The sequence below is a fragment of the Octopus sinensis genome, linkage group LG20, assembly GCF_006345805.1.
Source record: "Octopus sinensis linkage group LG20, ASM634580v1, whole genome shotgun sequence".
NCBI classification, from domain to species: Eukaryota; Metazoa; Mollusca; class Cephalopoda; order Octopoda; family Octopodidae; genus Octopus; species Octopus sinensis.
This window is the reverse complement of record NC_043016.1, coordinates 32,327,082-32,345,167: the sequence shown is the minus strand read 5'-3', so window position 1 is coordinate 32,345,167 and position 18,086 is coordinate 32,327,082. Positions and strand designations below refer to the sequence as shown.

The 18,086-nt window shown below is 37.4% G+C and overlaps 1 long non-coding RNA gene across 1 annotated transcript in view; it reads left to right on the top strand.

The window, feature by feature from the left end:
* Window positions 1–15,276, top strand: part of LOC118767289 — a 23,905-nt gene extending 8,629 nt beyond the window's left edge. The window contains exons 2-3 of the long non-coding RNA XR_005003195.1: window positions 40–368; window positions 15,235–15,276. This is a non-coding gene — a long non-coding RNA (uncharacterized LOC118767289). The remainder of the gene's footprint in view (window positions 1–39; window positions 369–15,234) is intronic.
* Window positions 15,277–18,086: the final 2,810 nt, after the last annotated feature.

Below are 18,086 nucleotides of genomic sequence, written 5' to 3'. Positions count from 1 at the left end.
TAAAAAAAATTTTTTAGATGCTGAAGTATTAATTTTTAGAATTTTTTATATTGCGATAGACTGTACTCACTTTTTTCTATATGCTTGTCTAAATGAAATATTGTTTCATCTTTTGTAATTTTGTGCATCTGTATTCTATGTATAAGAAAAAGCATTATGTTTCTTTATATGTGATTAAATGTTCGAGATGTGATATGTTAAGTGGATGACCTTAAATTTGTTGTTTATTCTACAACCAAAAATTGTTATACTCGTCCCATTTACTTGAGCATTTCTCTTGCAGTTCTATTAACCCTCTTGTTCCTAATAAGAAGCAATCACTATTATTATTGATATATATGTATGTATGCATATACATATATATGTGTGTGTGTGTGTGTGTGTGTGTGTGTGTGTGTGGTGTGTGTGTGTGTGTGTGGTGTGTGTGTGTGTATGTGTGTGTCTGTGTTTGTCCCCTGCAACATCGCTTGACAACTGATGCAGGTGTGTTTACGTCCCCCGTAACTTAGCAGTTCAGCAAAAGTGACCGTTAGACTAAGTACTAGGCTTACAAAGAATAAGTCCTGGGGTCGATTTGATCGACTAAAGGTGGTGTTCCAGCATGGCCACAGTCAAATGACTGAAACAAATAAAAGAATAAATGAATAGGATGACTGTAGCACGGAAGTCACATACCCACTCGAAAAAAAACAAAAACAACAACTTAACTTCACTGAGACATTTATTGTTTATAAATAATAAGGTGTTAAAATCGCTGTCACTCAAAACAGAAGTGCAACTATGTTGTCAGTGACATGTTTGTAGTTTTGAGTGATGAAAATTTTGACATTATATTACAAACGATACGTGTTTAGCTGAAGTTCAAGGTCTTTACGTGTTTTGGAATGGCTGACACATGCATTCCGTGCTGCAATCATTTTAGCTTCCACATATGATCTGGGATAAAAAGTACAGTGATTTGCTGTGTGAGATGTATCAAGCTAAGTGAAGTTATGGCCAGTACAGGTGTCATGTGAAAGGCACCTGTGCTGGTGGCACATAAAAGGTCCCTGTGCCGGTGACATGTAAAAGGGTACCCATGCCACGTGTTTAGCTGAAGTTCAAGGTCTTTACGTGTTTTGGAATGGCTGACACATGCATTCCGTGCTGCAATCATTTTAGCTTCCACATATGATCTGGGATAAAAAGTACAGTGATTTGCTGTGTGAGATGTATCAAGCTAAGTGAAGTTATGGCCAGTACAGGTGTCATGTGAAAGGCACCTGTGCTGGTGGCACATAAAAGGTCCCTGTGCCAGTGACATGTAAAAGGGTACCCATGCCAGTTACACGTTAAAGACATCCAGTACATTTTGTAAAGTGGTTGGTGTTAAGAAGGGCATTCAGCTATAGAAACCAAGGCAAAACAGGCGACTGGAGTCTTGTGCAGCTCTCCGGCTTACCAGCTCAATTCAAACCATTTAACCCATGCCAGCAAGGAAAATGGATTTTAAATGATGATGATGATGGTGATGATGATGATGATGATGACTGATTTTGCTATTTTCTTTGTTTTTTATTTTCCCAGATTTTTTAATCTGTCCTGGGAAATCTTTTGCATGGATAATCCGAGTTCTTTTATCGTTTATTGTTGTTTTGTATGTGTCAGTCAGTAGACTGTGGCCTTGCTGGAGCACCACCTTGAAGAATCTTTAGTTGAAGAATCAACACTAGTACTTATTTTTTTAAAAGATTGGCATTTGTTCTATCAGTCTCTTTTGCTGAACTGTTAAGTTATAGGAAGATTAACACACCAACATCAGTTGTCAAGCAGTGTTAGAGAACAAATACAGACACAAGCACACACAAACACACACATACGTACACATAAGCACAAACACACGCACATATACACAATACACACATGCACACAAACACACACACACACATGCATATATGGCAGGCTTCTTCCACTTCTATCTACCATATCCACTCACAAGGCTTTGGTTGGCTTGGAGCCAAAGTAAAAGACACTTGCCCAAGGTGGCACACACAGTGAGACTGAACCCAGAACCATGTGATTGGGAAGCAGGCTTCTTATCACACAGCCATGCCTGCACCTATATCAATCAAAAGTTTTCAATAATTCGTTCTGTCATCTATGTGAGAAGTGAGTGCAATTGTCAGTGCTATTGTTTACTTGGTTCAACTGAATTCAAACCAGCTCAGGCTAACTTCCTTTGTAGTACAGCCAACCACTGATTGTGGAGGAAATGAGGAAGACGGGGAGCAGGGGGGGGTGAAGAAGACAAAGAAGAATCAGAAGAAGAGGAGGAGGAGTAGACAAAGAAGAAGAAGAAGAAGAAGAGGAGGAGGAGACATGGAAGAATCAGAAGAAGAGGAGGAGGAGTAGACAAAGAAGAAGAAGAAGAAGAAGAGGAGGAGGAGAAGGAGGAGGAGACAAAGAAGAAGAAGAAGAAGAAGAGGAGGAGGAGAAGGAGGAGGAGACAAAGAAGAAGAAGAAGAGGAGGAGTAGACAAAGAAGAAGAAGAAGGAGGAAACAAAAAAATGAGTTGTAATGGTGCTGTTAAAAAATGTTTTTTTTTTATGGCAACTCCACTACTATTTACTAAACAAGTATCTAGTCAACAAAGAATCTGCTACATTGTTGCTTGATCTACTCAAAGTAACAACTAAATTCCTCTCAAATTACCTGAAGCTGCCATCTTGCTTTACAAGTATGATGCTCAAATTAGATTCCACTTGCATGAGACTTTGGGTTTACATTTCAAAAGTCAAGTTTCTACAAGAGTCAGCTGAAAAGTTCATATCCTGACCAAGATATTCTCGTTGAATATGACCAAATAAGGTTGGTTTTTTTACATAGCCCCCCCCCCCCACCCACCCACCATTGGTATTGCAGCTCTTGGATCTCATTGGCGAAGAAGCTTTCATCCTGTTAGTCATAAAAGACATCAACAGCAGATATGACATCATCATCACTGTGATAATGGTTCCCAATCAAATGTCTTTTTAATGTTTATGTTGGAGAATAGATGATGGTCAGATAGGGCCAAACCAGGTGAATAGGGATGGTGATCAACCAGTTACACACAGCAGCCATTGAAAGCAAGGACTTGTGTGCTACAGCATTGTTCTAATGAAATGAAACACCTTTAAGGCGGCGAGCTGGCAGAAACGTTAGCACGCTGTTCTGAGTTCAAATTCCGTTGAGGTCAACTTTGCCTTTTATCCTTTCAGGGTCGATTAAATAAGTACCAGTCATGCACTGGAGTCGATGTAATTGACTTAATCCATTTGTCTGTCCTTGTTTGTCCCCTCTGTGTGTAGCCCCTTGTGGGCAGTAAAAGAAATAGAAATGAAACACCTTTTGTAGTCGAACAAAGGTTTGTGAGTGAAATTTAGTTGACAAAACCCATGTGGGAGACGACTGAAGAAACCATTCCTCTACTGGGATGGTACACTTCATTGTGTTACCTGGTTTAATACCATCCTTTTGCACTTCAGTAAGTACCTTTAAAAATCCCTTTTTGTTAGAAGCATTCAGACATAATCTTTTGTCTGAAGATAGCTTTCGCCCAGCAGTCTTGGAGATTCTGAAAATTTTCATGGGAACTTCCCTCCCTCTCACCAGTTTCAGAGACCCCCAAAACAGATCAGTGGATGTTACACTTCCTCCTCTGTCTAAGTCATTTTAAAATAATGGGAGAATACATTAAACATTATAATTCTAGATAGAAAACAATAAAAGAATAAGAGAAACTGTTTAGTCAGGGCTGGAATGATTTTAAACATTGGTCTACACAGTAGGGTTTAACCTGGTGTTTTAACAACAAAAGTAATGTAGAAGTTTCTGTAAAGATCTTGAACAAGATCTTCAACCTGTTTTATACTAACCTATAAAAAACTACACCTGTTTCTATGATAAAAACTTTGTTTTAAAGTGAATTAAATTAAAACTTTCTATCAAAAATTACATGTTAATTTATTTTCCAAATGCCAACTTAATAATGACAAAGTTGTTTTACTAAATTTTTCGTGATCTAAATGAAAATCGTCCATCAAAATTCCATGTTAGTTTATATTCTGAATACCAGTTCAATAATGGTAAAATTATTTTACAAAATTCTACAAAATTAATTAAAACAAAAGCAGTAATATATTTCAACAGAAAGATATTAACAAAATATGTTTAGGCGGCAAGCTGGCAGAATTGTTAGCACACCGGGTGAAATGCTTAGTGGTATTTTGTCAGCTGTTATGTTCTGAGTTCAAATTCCGCCGAGGTCGACTTTGTCTTTCATCTTTGTGGGGTTGATAAATTAAGTACCAGTTATGCACTGGGGTCAATGTAACCGACTTTATTCCTTTGTCTGTCTTGGTTTGTCCCCTCTATGTTTAGCCCCTTGTGGGCAATAAAGAAATAAGAAATATGTTAACAAAAGGGTTAACTTTTAGCATTCACATTATTCTGTTAAAAGTAATAGTTCAGTCTACACTGTTAAGTGGTTGGCATTTGGAAGGTCATTTAGCTGTAAAAGCCTTGCCAAGACTGACCTCACTTGTGCTGGTGCCATGTAAAAAGCACTCAGTCCACTCTACTGAGTGATCAGCGTAAGAAAGGGCAATCAGCTGTAAAAACCATGCCAAAATAGATACAAAAGTCTGCTGCAGGCTCCTTACCTATCTGACTCCAGTCAAACTATCCAAACCTTGCCAGCATGGAAGGTGGACTTTAAACATTGATATTGATATTGATATTATTGACGACGACGACGACGACGACGACGACGACGACGATTCAATTATGCATTGTTTCAAATCTCTGAGATTTTAATGATGTGTTTACTCTTTTACTTGTTTCAGTCATTTGACTGCAGCCATGCTGGAGCACTGCCTTTAATCGACCCCGGGACTTATTCTCTGTAAGCCCAGTACTTATTCTATCGGTCCCTTTTGCCGAACCGCTAAGTGATGGGGACGTAAACACACCAGCATCGGTTGTCAAGCAATGCTAAGGGGACAAACACAGACACACACACATAAATATATATATACATATATACGACAGGCTTCTTTCAGTTTCCGTCTACCAAATCCACTCACAAGGCATTGGTTGGCCCGGGGCTATAGCAGAAGACACTTGCCCAAGATGCCACGCAGTGGGACTGAAACCGGAACCATGTGGTTGGTTAGCAAGCTACTTACCACACAGCCACTCCTGCGCCTATGTTTGTTTATTTTTAGAATGATATTGTAGGGTAGGTGTGAGAGGCTGGATCTGGCCAGTTTGGAGATAAAACAAGCAGAATATTAGGGGCAAATATGACCAGTTTAAATGTTAACGGTTTCATAGGCTTTTGTTTTTAACCTTTCCTTTCTATAGTTGTGTCTGCACTCTGTACTGAAATTTGGAAAAAGTTAGAATCTAAGTCAATGCCATTTGCTAGAAAACAAACAAAGCACAGGATTAATACACTTGATACCAGCTAACAGGGGTACTCCATAAAAACCGGGTATACAATTTCTTGCATTAATTTTAAACATATATGTGTTTTATAAAAACAATGGTCAATTTTTCTATATAATGTTTAAAACAGCCTGAGTCACTTCCCACATATGCACACAGTCACTCACACACACACACACACACATATATATATATACAAACACTGACATGTGCACATATACGTGCATGTGTGTATTATTATGCCTGTACTGAAACAAATGTATATAAGACAGATATACATTGAAACATGAACAGTCAGTGGAGGCATATGTTCCTTGTGTCCTATTAATACATTTATTCACAATTTCTATGAATTTCATATTGTTTACATTAATTACAAACATAGTGTTCTGGCTCAGAAAATAACATCACGTATGACAAATCCACCAGCTTAATCAAGAATATGAATAAGGTTGTTGTTTTAAGTGTTAGCAACAGTAAAACAGTACATTCCTATAGTTACACGTATTAGCACAGTGACACATATTAATCATTAATTAAGAATATAATAATAATAACAATAACAATAATAATAATAATAATAATAATAATAATAATAATAATAAAAAAAAAAATATCAATAATCCCAATCGATATAAATGTATCTATCAAGACCTACCAAAAACTAAGCAAATATAAAGATCTTGAAATAGAAATTAGCAAAATGTGGAACCTGAAGACTAAAACAATAGGTGCCCTAGGAATGACAGCAAAGGGGCTGATTGTAACCTACTCAGATACCAGGAAACCCCAAAATGCAGAAATTCAAAAGATAGTGATCAGGGGACTGCTCATACCTACGCAAAATACTTTCTATGTAATCTCAAGTTTTAAAACAACATAATTTTCTTATGTTTCTTAAACATTCTCTAGAACAACACTATGTACAAAACCAAATATATGGCACCCTAGGCATAACACCAACATGAACTTCCAACTTGTTGTCTCTTGAGGTCTCTGGGTGAGACTTGGAGCCAACTTGTACAAATGTAAAACAAAAGTCAAGCATAAAATTATAATAATAATAATAATCAGAATAAAACCTTTCTACTAAAGGCACAAGGTCTGAAATTTGGGAGGAGGTGACAAGTTGATTACAATGACTCCCAGTGTTTCACTGGTGCTTAATTTATTGCCTCAAAGTCAACCTCGGCTGGATTTGAACTCAGAACATAGCAATGGACGAAATACCAGTAAGTATTTCGTCCAGTGAGCTAATGACTCTGCCAGCTCACTTCCTTAGAATATAAGAATAATAAAGACCCCCTTCGGTCATGAATGACCATGGGATTGCACCTAGAAAGTTACCCTCCTAGACACAAGTCCGGGCACGGTTGTTTATGGAAGACACAGTCGCCCATGCGTACCAGCCTCCCCCTCTCCACGCCACCAGTGTTATCCAAGGAAAGACAAAGGTCGATACAGCTTGGCACCAGTGACGTCGCAACTCATTTCTACAGCTGAGTGAACTGGAGCAACGTGAAATAAAGTGCCTTGCTCAAGAACACAACACCCAGCCCGGTCCGGGATTTGAGCTCACAACCTCACGATCGTAAGCTCGACGCTCTAACCACTGAGCCATGCGCTTCACTAATAATAATAATAATAATAATAATATAATAATAATATATAATAATAATAATAATAATAATAATAATAATAAAAAAAAAAATATCAAAATCCCAATCGATATAAATGTATCTATCAAGACCTACCAAAAACTAAGCAAATATAAAGATCTTGAAATAGAAATTAGCAAAATGTGGAACCTGAAGACTAAAACAATAGGTGCCCTAGGAATGACAGCAAAAGGGGCTGATTGTAACCTAGCTCAGATACCAGGAAACCCCAAAATGGCAGAAATTCAAAAGATAGTGATCAGGGGACTGCTCATATCCTACGCAAAATACTTTCTATGTAATCTCAAGTTTTAAAACAAACATAATTTTCTTATGGTTTCTTAAACATTCTCTAGAACAACACTATGTACAAAACCAAATATATGGCACCCTAGGCATAACACCAACATGAACTTCCAACTTGTTGTCTCTTGAGGTCTCTGGGTGAGACTTGGAGCCAACTTGTACAAATGTTAAAACAAAAGTCAAGCATAAAATTATAATAATAATAATAATAATAATAAACCTTTCTACTAAAGGCACAAGGTCTGAAATTTGGGAGGAGGGGTGACAAGTTGATTACAATGACTCCCAGGGTTTCACTGGTGCTTAATATTGGCCTCAAAGTCAACCTCGGCTGGATTTGAACTCAGAACATAGCAATGGACGAAATACCAGTAAGTATTTCGTCCAGTGAGCTAATGACTCTGCCAGCTCACTTCCTTAGAATATAATAATAATAAAGACCCCCTTCGGTCATGAATGACCATGGGATTGCACCTAGAAGTTACCCTCCTAGACACAAGTCCGGGCACGGTTGTTTATGGAAGACCAGCAGTCGCCCATGCGTACCAGCCTCCCCCTCTCCACGCCACCAGTGTTATCCAAGGGAAAGACAAAGGTCGATACAGCTTGGCACCAGTGACGTCGCAACTCATTTCTACAGCTGAGTGAACTGGAGCAACGTGAAATAAAGTGCCTTGCTCAAGAACACAACACCCAGCCCGGTCCGGGATTTGAGCTCACAACCTCACGATCGTAAGCTCGACGCTCTAACCACTGAGCCATGCGCCTTCACTAATAATAATAATAATAATAATAATAATAATAATAATAATAATAATAATAATAATAATAATAATAATAATATAATAATCCATTCTACTAAAGTACAAGGCCTGAAATTTGGTGGGAGGGGACTAGTCGATTATATCAACCCCAGTGTTTCACTGATATTTAATTTTTTTTACCCCGAAAGGACAAAAGGCAAAGTCAATCTCAGTGGAATTTTAACTAATAATAATGATAATAATGATTTTTTTTTATTGGCCACAAGGGCCCAAGACATGCAGGGCAATATTGAAGGACAAGCTACAGCACACAAAATAAAAACCAACAAAACAAAAATTACAAAAACATGTGGAGTTAACATCGATCAAGGGGAGATACTACCACATTAAAGGATATAAGAGAGGCACAGGAGTGGATGTGTGGTAAGTAGCTTGCTTGCCAATCACATGGTTCCGGGTTCAGTCCCACCGTGTGGCCCCTTGGGCAAGTGTCCTCTACTATAGCCCCAGGCTCACCAAAGCCTTGTGAATGGATTTGGTTGACGGAAACTGAAAAGAAGCCTGTCGTATATATGTATATATATATATGTATGTGAGTGTGTATATGTTTGTGTGTCTGTGTTTGACCCCTCAACATCGCTTGACAACCGATGCTGGTGTGTAACTTCGAGGTTCGGCAAAAGAGACCGATAGAATAAGTACTAGGCTTACAAAGAATAAGTCCTGGGATCGATTTGCTCAACTAAAGGCAGTGCTCCAGCATGGCAGCAGTCAAATGACTGAAACAAGTAAAAAGAGAGTAGAATATATAATAGAAAGTAGAGAAATAAATAATAAATAACTAAATAAATGGAATCCCCGACAGCGGGGCAGTCCACTTAGGGTAATCTGGGGTAAACCCCACACAAAAACCCCAGATTACTCTGCCATCTCTAAGGCATGGGAAAGTGTCCTCTTCCAATTTCTTTCCTCCTGCTTTCAAAAACTTATTCAGAATAGACCCATTCAGTCTCACCAGTCTTGTGATGATGATAATAATAATAATAATAATAATAATAATAATAATAATAATAATAATAATAAAAATATTCAGACAAATACATAACAAAAACACCAGGACTTACAAACACATATAACATACAGAAAATTGCACTACTAGGCACTGCACCATCCTACGCAGAACACTTTCCATACAATAACCATCAGAGCATCACAACAAATCACAGCACATACCCAGGCACACAGAGCTGTGCTCGGTAGTGAAGTGAAAGCACGCTATAACATAAAACTACTGAATAATGATAATATATAATAATAATAATAATATAATAATAATAATAATAATAATAATAATAATAATACAACAATAATAATAATGATAATAATAATTATAATAATAATAACATTTTTCAACTTGGGGCATTTGAGTTTTGTAAGAGATTTGTTAGGCCTATGGCACCAAAGATTTTGCCATTGTTGACATCTTGGAGTGTCAAGTGATATTTTTGAGGGAGGCTGCATAGTTTATCAGCATCACAGACTTACAATCAACCATGGAAATGCCTCAAAGACTTTTCGAGAGAGATACACCTGCATTTGCTAATGGCGTATATACCTGAAGTCATTGCACAAGTTTTTTAGTTATTAATTTATAACGTTTTTATTCATTTTTTTGCTCATTTACATTCATGATTTTATTAAACCATTTGTTATTCTTGTGAATTGCATTCTCTAGTAATTTGATAGTTCTTTAATAATTACCATTATGTTTTTTTTTTGTTTGTATTTTTTGAGATAAAGAAAAATGTTAAATGCTAAAAAAAACAAAAAAAAAAAACAAAAACAAACGAATAACAATTGTGAAATAACGGTTTAACTATTACCTCCATTCTATCCACCCAGTTTTCCAACATCATAAATGATGATATTTGAAGAACAGATTTCAATTTTAGTCACATTTACTAGCTACTATTAAAAAATGGCTACAGCTGCTTTTACCAGCATGCATAAATAACAAATACACATGTTCACATACACACATACCACACACACATATATATATATATATATATACACACACACACACATATATATATATACATAATATATATACATATATATATATATATATACATCTATATATATATATATACATATATATATATATACATATATATATATAAACATATATCTATAACATAATATATATATATATATATATATAGATATATATATAGTATTATATATATATATATATACGCATGTATACAAATACATACATGAATATACAAACATCTAAATATCATCATCATCATCATCACTGTTTAACATCCTCCTTCCATGCTTGTATGGGTTGGGCAGTTTGACAGGAGCTGGCCAGGTGGGAGCATGCGTTATGCCTTTGTGTCTGTTTTGACATGGTTTTTAAGGCTGGATGTCCTTTCTAACACCAACCACTTTGTAGAGTAAGCTGAGTGCTTTTTATGTGGCACTCATACAGGTGAGGTCAGTTTTGGCATGATTTTTACACCTGGATGCCCTTCCAACTGCCAACCACTTTATATATATATATGATGATGATGATATATCATCATCATCATCTAGCGTCCGTTTTCCATGCTAGCATGGGTTGGACGGTTCAACTGGGGTCTGTGAAGCTGGAAGGCTTCATCAGGCCCAGTCAGATCTGGCAGTGTTTCTACGGCTGGATGCCCTTCCTAACGCCAACCACTCCGTGAGTGTAGTGGGTGCTTTTTACGTGCCACCCGCACAGATGCCAGACAGCTGGCAAATGGCCACGAACGGATGGTGCTTTTACGTGCCACCGACACGGGGGCCAGACAGAGCTGGCAAACGGCCACGAATGGATGGTGCTTTTACGTGTCACCGGCACAGGGTCCAGGCGAGGCTGGCAACGGACACGAACGGATGGTGCTTTTACGTGCCACCGACACGGGGGCCAGACAGAGCTGGCAAACAGCCACGAACGGATGGTGCTTTAACGTGTCACCGGCACGGGGGCCAGGCGGATGATGATGATGATAATATATATATATATATATATATATAAATATATAAATGAAAAGAACATGGATATATACAGTTGTCAATTCAAAAATTAAAATTTATCAACATAATATTATATTATATTATATTCTTATGATAATATGGTATAATATAGTAAAAAATAAATATTAAATACAAATTACATTCAATTGTTTCAATCCTAACTAACTTCCTAAACTTAGATCATTGAATCTAACCCTTGTATACCAACATACATATATACATACAAGTTCAGGTTTATACCTGTAATTATTGGTAATACACTGGGATATGTAACACACTACCTAAATACCAATCTTGAGAAATCAGGCTTCACAAAACCAGAAAGAAGAAAGCTAATTTGAAAACTAAAGATCCAATCCATCACTGGAACTGTAAAAATCTGTAAAACTTTCCTGTCTAGATATGCAAATAAATGCATGAGAAGACATACATAAAGCAAAACAAACAAATCTACACATATACATACAAACAGAAATACCCTGTTGTTGATGTTGAACTTCCAATGAAGGAGCCTTGGATCTAGGTTAGAAACCGGTTCTTTCTCTATTGGCAAGAAATCCCTCTCTATATAAACGGCAGTTTGTCTGTCTGTGTGTCTGTCAGTGTCTCTGTCAGGTTGTACCCTCACCCTGACCACGGCTTTCAACCGATTCTGATGAAACTTGACACACACATAGCCAAATGTCATAATTCAAAACTAACGCAGTGAAAATTTTGAAAAGTTCCCCCAGTTCTGAAAAAAATCGATAAATTCGACTGGGGTCGAGAATCTAAGCTTTTTGCATGCAACACATTTTCTCTTGTAGTTTTCGCAACTTGCTATCAATTTTCACCAAACTCATGGTGAAGCTTAATGTTACCCTAAGAAACTTAATTCTGATGTTAGTTTTCCATGCAATACCTTACCATCAGAAAAAATACACAGAAGTATTCGAGTGAAGAGAAGACATTGCAACCTACACATGCGCCTTCGTTCCCTAGAGGGAAAGGACTAGATTGGGATTAGTCGTTGCCTACTAGGGCCTCTTACATACCCGGGCAACGCCGGGCTATGCTGCTAGTCTTGAAATAAAAGTGAATAATGACACACATACACACATATATGAGTGAGTGGCTAAATGAAAGAAACTGGCACTTCACACATTTAGTAGGATCAAATTTAATTCAGCTTCAAACAACTTAAAGTTTCATGGGCTCATAAAACAAACCTAGCTCTTCAGGCATGGAGCTGAATGAAACTTATCAAATAATATACATACATACATACATTCATACACACACACACACACACACACATACATACATACATACATACATACATACAAACAGGAATACCCTGTTGTTGATGTTGAACTTCCAATGAAGGAGCCTTGGATCTAGGTTAGAAACCGACTCTTTCACTTTTGGCAAGAAATCTTGAAATAAAACAGGACAATGACATACATACATACATATAAATAATAATTTTATTGCTGGATATGCACCTTCACAACTGTTTTGTATAGCATCTCACCAATAAGGCAGTGTACAATCGGTCAAAGAATCCCATCAATGCCATTTTCTTTCTCTCATATATCACACATGCACACACACACACACAGAGTCAGACAATGTCAAAATCGTTATGACATTTACTCAACAATTGATGAAGGGACAGAGGGTATTTGTATTCATTCGTATTATTTTTATGCTTTACTTACAAATTTTCACTCTAACTCTCAGCCAACATTTTCCAACGGTTATGTGACAAAGAAGCTTCCTTTCCGACTATGGAGCATTGGATTTACTTCCTGTATGTAACACATAAGGCAAGTATCTTCTACTATGGCCTTGGACCAACCAAGCAAAGCCTTTAAGTGAATTTGGTAAAGGAAACTAAAGAACAAAACCCATCAGACAAACACCCATGCACATATGCATAAGTAGTAACAGAAAGCGGAGGCGCAATGGCCCAGTGGTTAGGGCAGCGGACTCGCAGTCATAGGATCGCGGTTTCGATTCCCAGACCGGGCATTGTAAGTGTTTATTGAGCGAAAACACCTAAAGCTCCACGAGGCTCCGGCAGGGGATGGTGGTGATCCCTGCTGTACTCTTTCACCACAACTTTCTCTCACTTCCTGTTTCTGTTGTACCTGTATTTCAAAGGGCCGGCCTTGTCACTCTCTGTGTCACGCTGAATATCCCCGAGAACTATGTTAAGGGTACACGTGTCTGTGGAGTGCTCAGCCACTTACACGTTAATTTCACGAGCAGGCTGTTCCGTTGATTCGGATCAACTGGAACCCTCGTCGTCGTAACCGACGGAGTGCTTCCACAACACAAAGCAATGATGGAAAACTCAACAAACTTTATGTTAGTTCAAATATGTTTGAGAAATATTCCAACATCACTGCAGTTTACCGCGGAGAAAATAATTCTTACTTATGTTAAAAGATGTAAAGATAAGTACATTTCTGGCTCATTTGTTCATCTAGTTGCCCACAGAGGGAACTTTAAGCTGATAATGGTGTCTTTATACCTTTTAATAATAATCTTTTCTACTATAGGCAATGTATGTATGTGTGTGCGTATGTGTGTATGTATGTATGTATGTATGTACGTATGTATGTATGTGTGTGTGTGTGTGTATGTATGTGTGTGTGTGTGTGTGTATGTGTATGTATGTATGTATGTATGTATGTATGTATGTACGTATGTATGTATGTATGTATGTATGTATGTATGTATGTATGTAGCCGTTTACCATGCTGGCATGGGTTGGATGGTTTGACTGAGGTCTGGAAACGCAGCGGCTGTACCAGGCTCCGATCTGATCAGGCAATGTTTCTACAGCTGGATGCCCTTCCTAACGCCACCCACTCTGAGAGCGTAGTGGGTGATTTTTACATGCCACCAACACAGGAGCCAGTCAGGCAACTCTGGCATCGATCACATTCAGATAGTGCTTTTTACATGCCACTGGCACAGGAGCCAGTCAGGGAGCACTGGCATCAATCATGCTCGGATAGTGCTTTTTATGTGCCACCGGCTCAGGAGTCAGTGAGGAGGCATTGGCCACTGCTATCATTTTACTTGACTCAACAGGTCTTCTCAAGCTTATATTGTTTGATGCATTAAAGTACTTTTAAATGGGCCAGACATGCAACATTGGCATCAGCCATGGCTGTGATCTCACTCACAGTAACATACCTATCATGACTTCTCGAAACAGCTGTAAGCCAAATTTACTTTAATAAAGGGAAAATATTATTTATACATTGTCTTATACACACACACACGCACACACATATACACACAGACACATACATATATACATTCATTCATACATGCATGCATGCATGCATGCATACATACATACATACATACATACCTACATACATATATAGAGTGGAGAAAGAGCACACACGAAAACAAAAAGTGTTGCTGAAGAGGTCACAGATGTGTAATGAAAGGTTTCTGGACAATGAACATGAGTTAGAATAAGAACAGTAATATATGAGTGAAGAACAATTATATAGTGTGTACTTATTTGGCAGGCACCTTGGGCAAGTGTCTTCTATTAAAGCCTCGGGCTGACCAAAGCCTTGTGAGTGGATTTGATACACAGAAACTGAAAGAAGCCTGTTGTATATATGTATATATATATGTGTGTATGTGTGTGTATATGTTCGTCAGTCTGCATTTGTCCCCCCAACATTGCTTGACAACTGATGGTGGTGTGTTTACATCCCCATAACGTAGCGGTTCGGCAAAAGAGACTGATAGAATAAGTACTAGGCTTACAAAGAATAAGTCCTGGGGTCGATTTGCTCAACTAAAGGCGGTGCTCCAGCATGGCCACAGTCAAATGACTGAAACAAGTAAAAGAGTATCTCGAAATAAAACACTATATACATATATACATATATATATATACATATATATATATATGTATATATGTACATATGTATATATTGTTTTATTTCGAGATATATATATATATATATATATATATATATATATATATATATACGCCAGCTAAACTAAGTTGCACTGTTTATTAGTCGTAAGACACCTGCTGTTTTTGTCCTGTTTTTACCATTATTGGTTTTTGGATTTTATATTCGTGTGGCATCGTCCGTTTTTCTGTCCCTGTTTCGTATACATTTGATCCTTCTTCCAAGAAATCTAATGCTCGTAGCTTAGTTTTTCCTTGGGGCTGGCCAGATCAGAGCGATCTCAAGATTAATCAGCCAAAATTACTAGGATGATCCGGTTCTTGACTGAAGATTGAAGGCTTCGAATGTCCCGTCCGTGTTTTTTGTATTGTCTTCTAAATGTTTTACGTTCTTGTCCCAGTTTGTATTTTTCTACATATAATATATATATATATAATATATATATATATATGTATGTATATATATATATATAATATATATATAATATATATATAATATATATATATATGTATATATATGCTTTTTATAGTGGCCCTCTCAGATATGCCCTCAAATGCCCAGATAGCCACTCTGGCAAGCTATGCAGACGATACGAATGTCTTGCAGAAAATACAGAATCCCAGTGATGTTGCACACCTGCAGCAGGAGTTGGACTCAATCTACAGATGGGCTGAGGATAATAATATGCAGTTTAACGCTGAAAAATTCCAGGCCCTGTGCTACCAGCATCCAAAACTGAATATTAAACTTACAGGATACACCGGTCCACAGGGAATTTCAATCCTAGAGCCTAAGTCTGTGAGAGACCTGGGTATCGACATGAGTGATGATACCTCTTTCCAAGTGCACATTACCGAGATGGCGACAAAGTGCAGACGACTGACTAGATGGATCCTAAGAACATTCAGAACCAGAGATAAGGAAATCATGATGGTCCTCTAGCGGACATTTGTCCTCAGCCACCTGGATTACTGCTTACAGCTATGGTCACCCACCAGTGTGAAATTAACAGCGGACCTTGAAGCAATCCAGAGAAGTCTCACAAAGAAGATCGTCTCTTTGGAACAGCTCAGCTACTGGGAAAGGTTGAAACAGCTAAGACTCTACTCCCTAGAGAGAAGATGGGAGAGGTATGCAGTAACATATGTCTAGAAGATCCTGGAAGGAATTGTGCCAAATTTTGGCATTGTAAGTTACACCAATGCTAGAACGGGATGACACTGCATAGTGCCAAAGATCCCAGCAATGCCATCACGCTTCAGGACCAGCTTCTGCAACAGCCTGGGTTTCAAGGGCCCACAGCTTTTTAATATTCTCCCAAAGGGTCTGAGGAACTTGCACAAAGTAGATGTAGCAGTTTTTAAATCAAAGCTGGACATCTTCCTGTCGAGAGTCCCAGATGAACCTACCTCACGGCAAGAGGTGCAAATGAGAGTAGCTATGTCAAACTCCATTCTTCACCAAGTGCCACATATTAGATGAGGTTCTTCGTAATAACAGTGTAGCACAAAACGGCGGTGCATCAGCATGGCCGCAGCTCTAAGCTGAAACAAGAAAAGAAAAAAAAAACAACTAATTTTACCCTTTATTATATATATATATATATATAATTATTATATATATATATTTGCGTGAGTTGAATTGAGCAAACACTATATGAGAGAGGTTTTCTTTAAGTATTAGAAATAGTTTTAAAAAAGTTTTTTTAGCTGCTATTTCTAATGAGTTCAGTATGCGGCAAAGTAATTTATTTTACTAAGCCCTTTTATATAATGTAATAATTTGAATTCGCCTTAAATGGTCCCTTTGCATACTGAATACTTGGTGAAATTGATTAATTAATTAATTTTACCCTCAATTGTTGAAATTATATATATATATATATATATTATATATTATATACCATGTTTACATATACACACAGTCTGGAGACCTAACTAAATATGCCATGCCTAACCTGAATTATTAAAGAACCATGTTGAACTGTTTGAAAAAAGTGTGGCGGGGGGGGGGGTATTGTATGAGACTGAAGTTAGACAGATGCTACCTGATGTAGTAATTATCTAATTTTCCAACAGATGTTGTAGTTTTATATCAATATTTCTGGAATTAGATATTGCTGAAATGAAATGGTAAAAGATTTGCTCAGCTCCTCTGATTGAGAGAGTGATTTTTCTCTGCATGGCAACATTTCAAAAGGGCTAAAAGAGTTGATTAAATAGAGAAGAAGTAATGCATATTTAAATGGTTAATAGGTGTGGCAACATTTTCTATTAAAGCTAAAACATGATGAATTGGAAGTGAATAACGTTGAGTTGTATGTAAAATAAAAAAGATGGCAGACATTTTATAGTATCTGAAAGGTAACGAAGAAGATTGCTCTGTAGCAGAAAGTAGTCAGCAAGACTGAATGTATTAAGAGTTTTGTATTTAGTTTTTGTCTCTCATGTTACTGTAGGTTCAAATTCTGCTTGGGGCTGAATTTCCTTTCTTCTCAGATCTTTTTTTTTTTCTTCTGGAAAAGATAATTACCAATTCTTGTTGTTGTGTGGTGTAACCTCCAGGTGAACCTTAATTGAGCAAACCTGTGATCACCTGTTGTTTTATTTATTTTTTTTTTTGGTGAGTTGTGTGTGTGTGAGTGTGGGGGGGATTCTTTTCTTTTCAGCCATAATATATCTAAGATTCTAATATCCATTGTGTCGTTTCCTTTTTAAAACAAAAGGGTGTGATTTGAAGAAGAACTAGTTACTATTTATAGCAGGTCAAACAAATGTGTAGCAGCTTATACATTGAATGATTACTGAAACTTCTTGTAGACAAGGAAGCTGAAGTTTTGTAGTATTCAACCCTTTAGTATTTAAACTGGACACATCTGACCC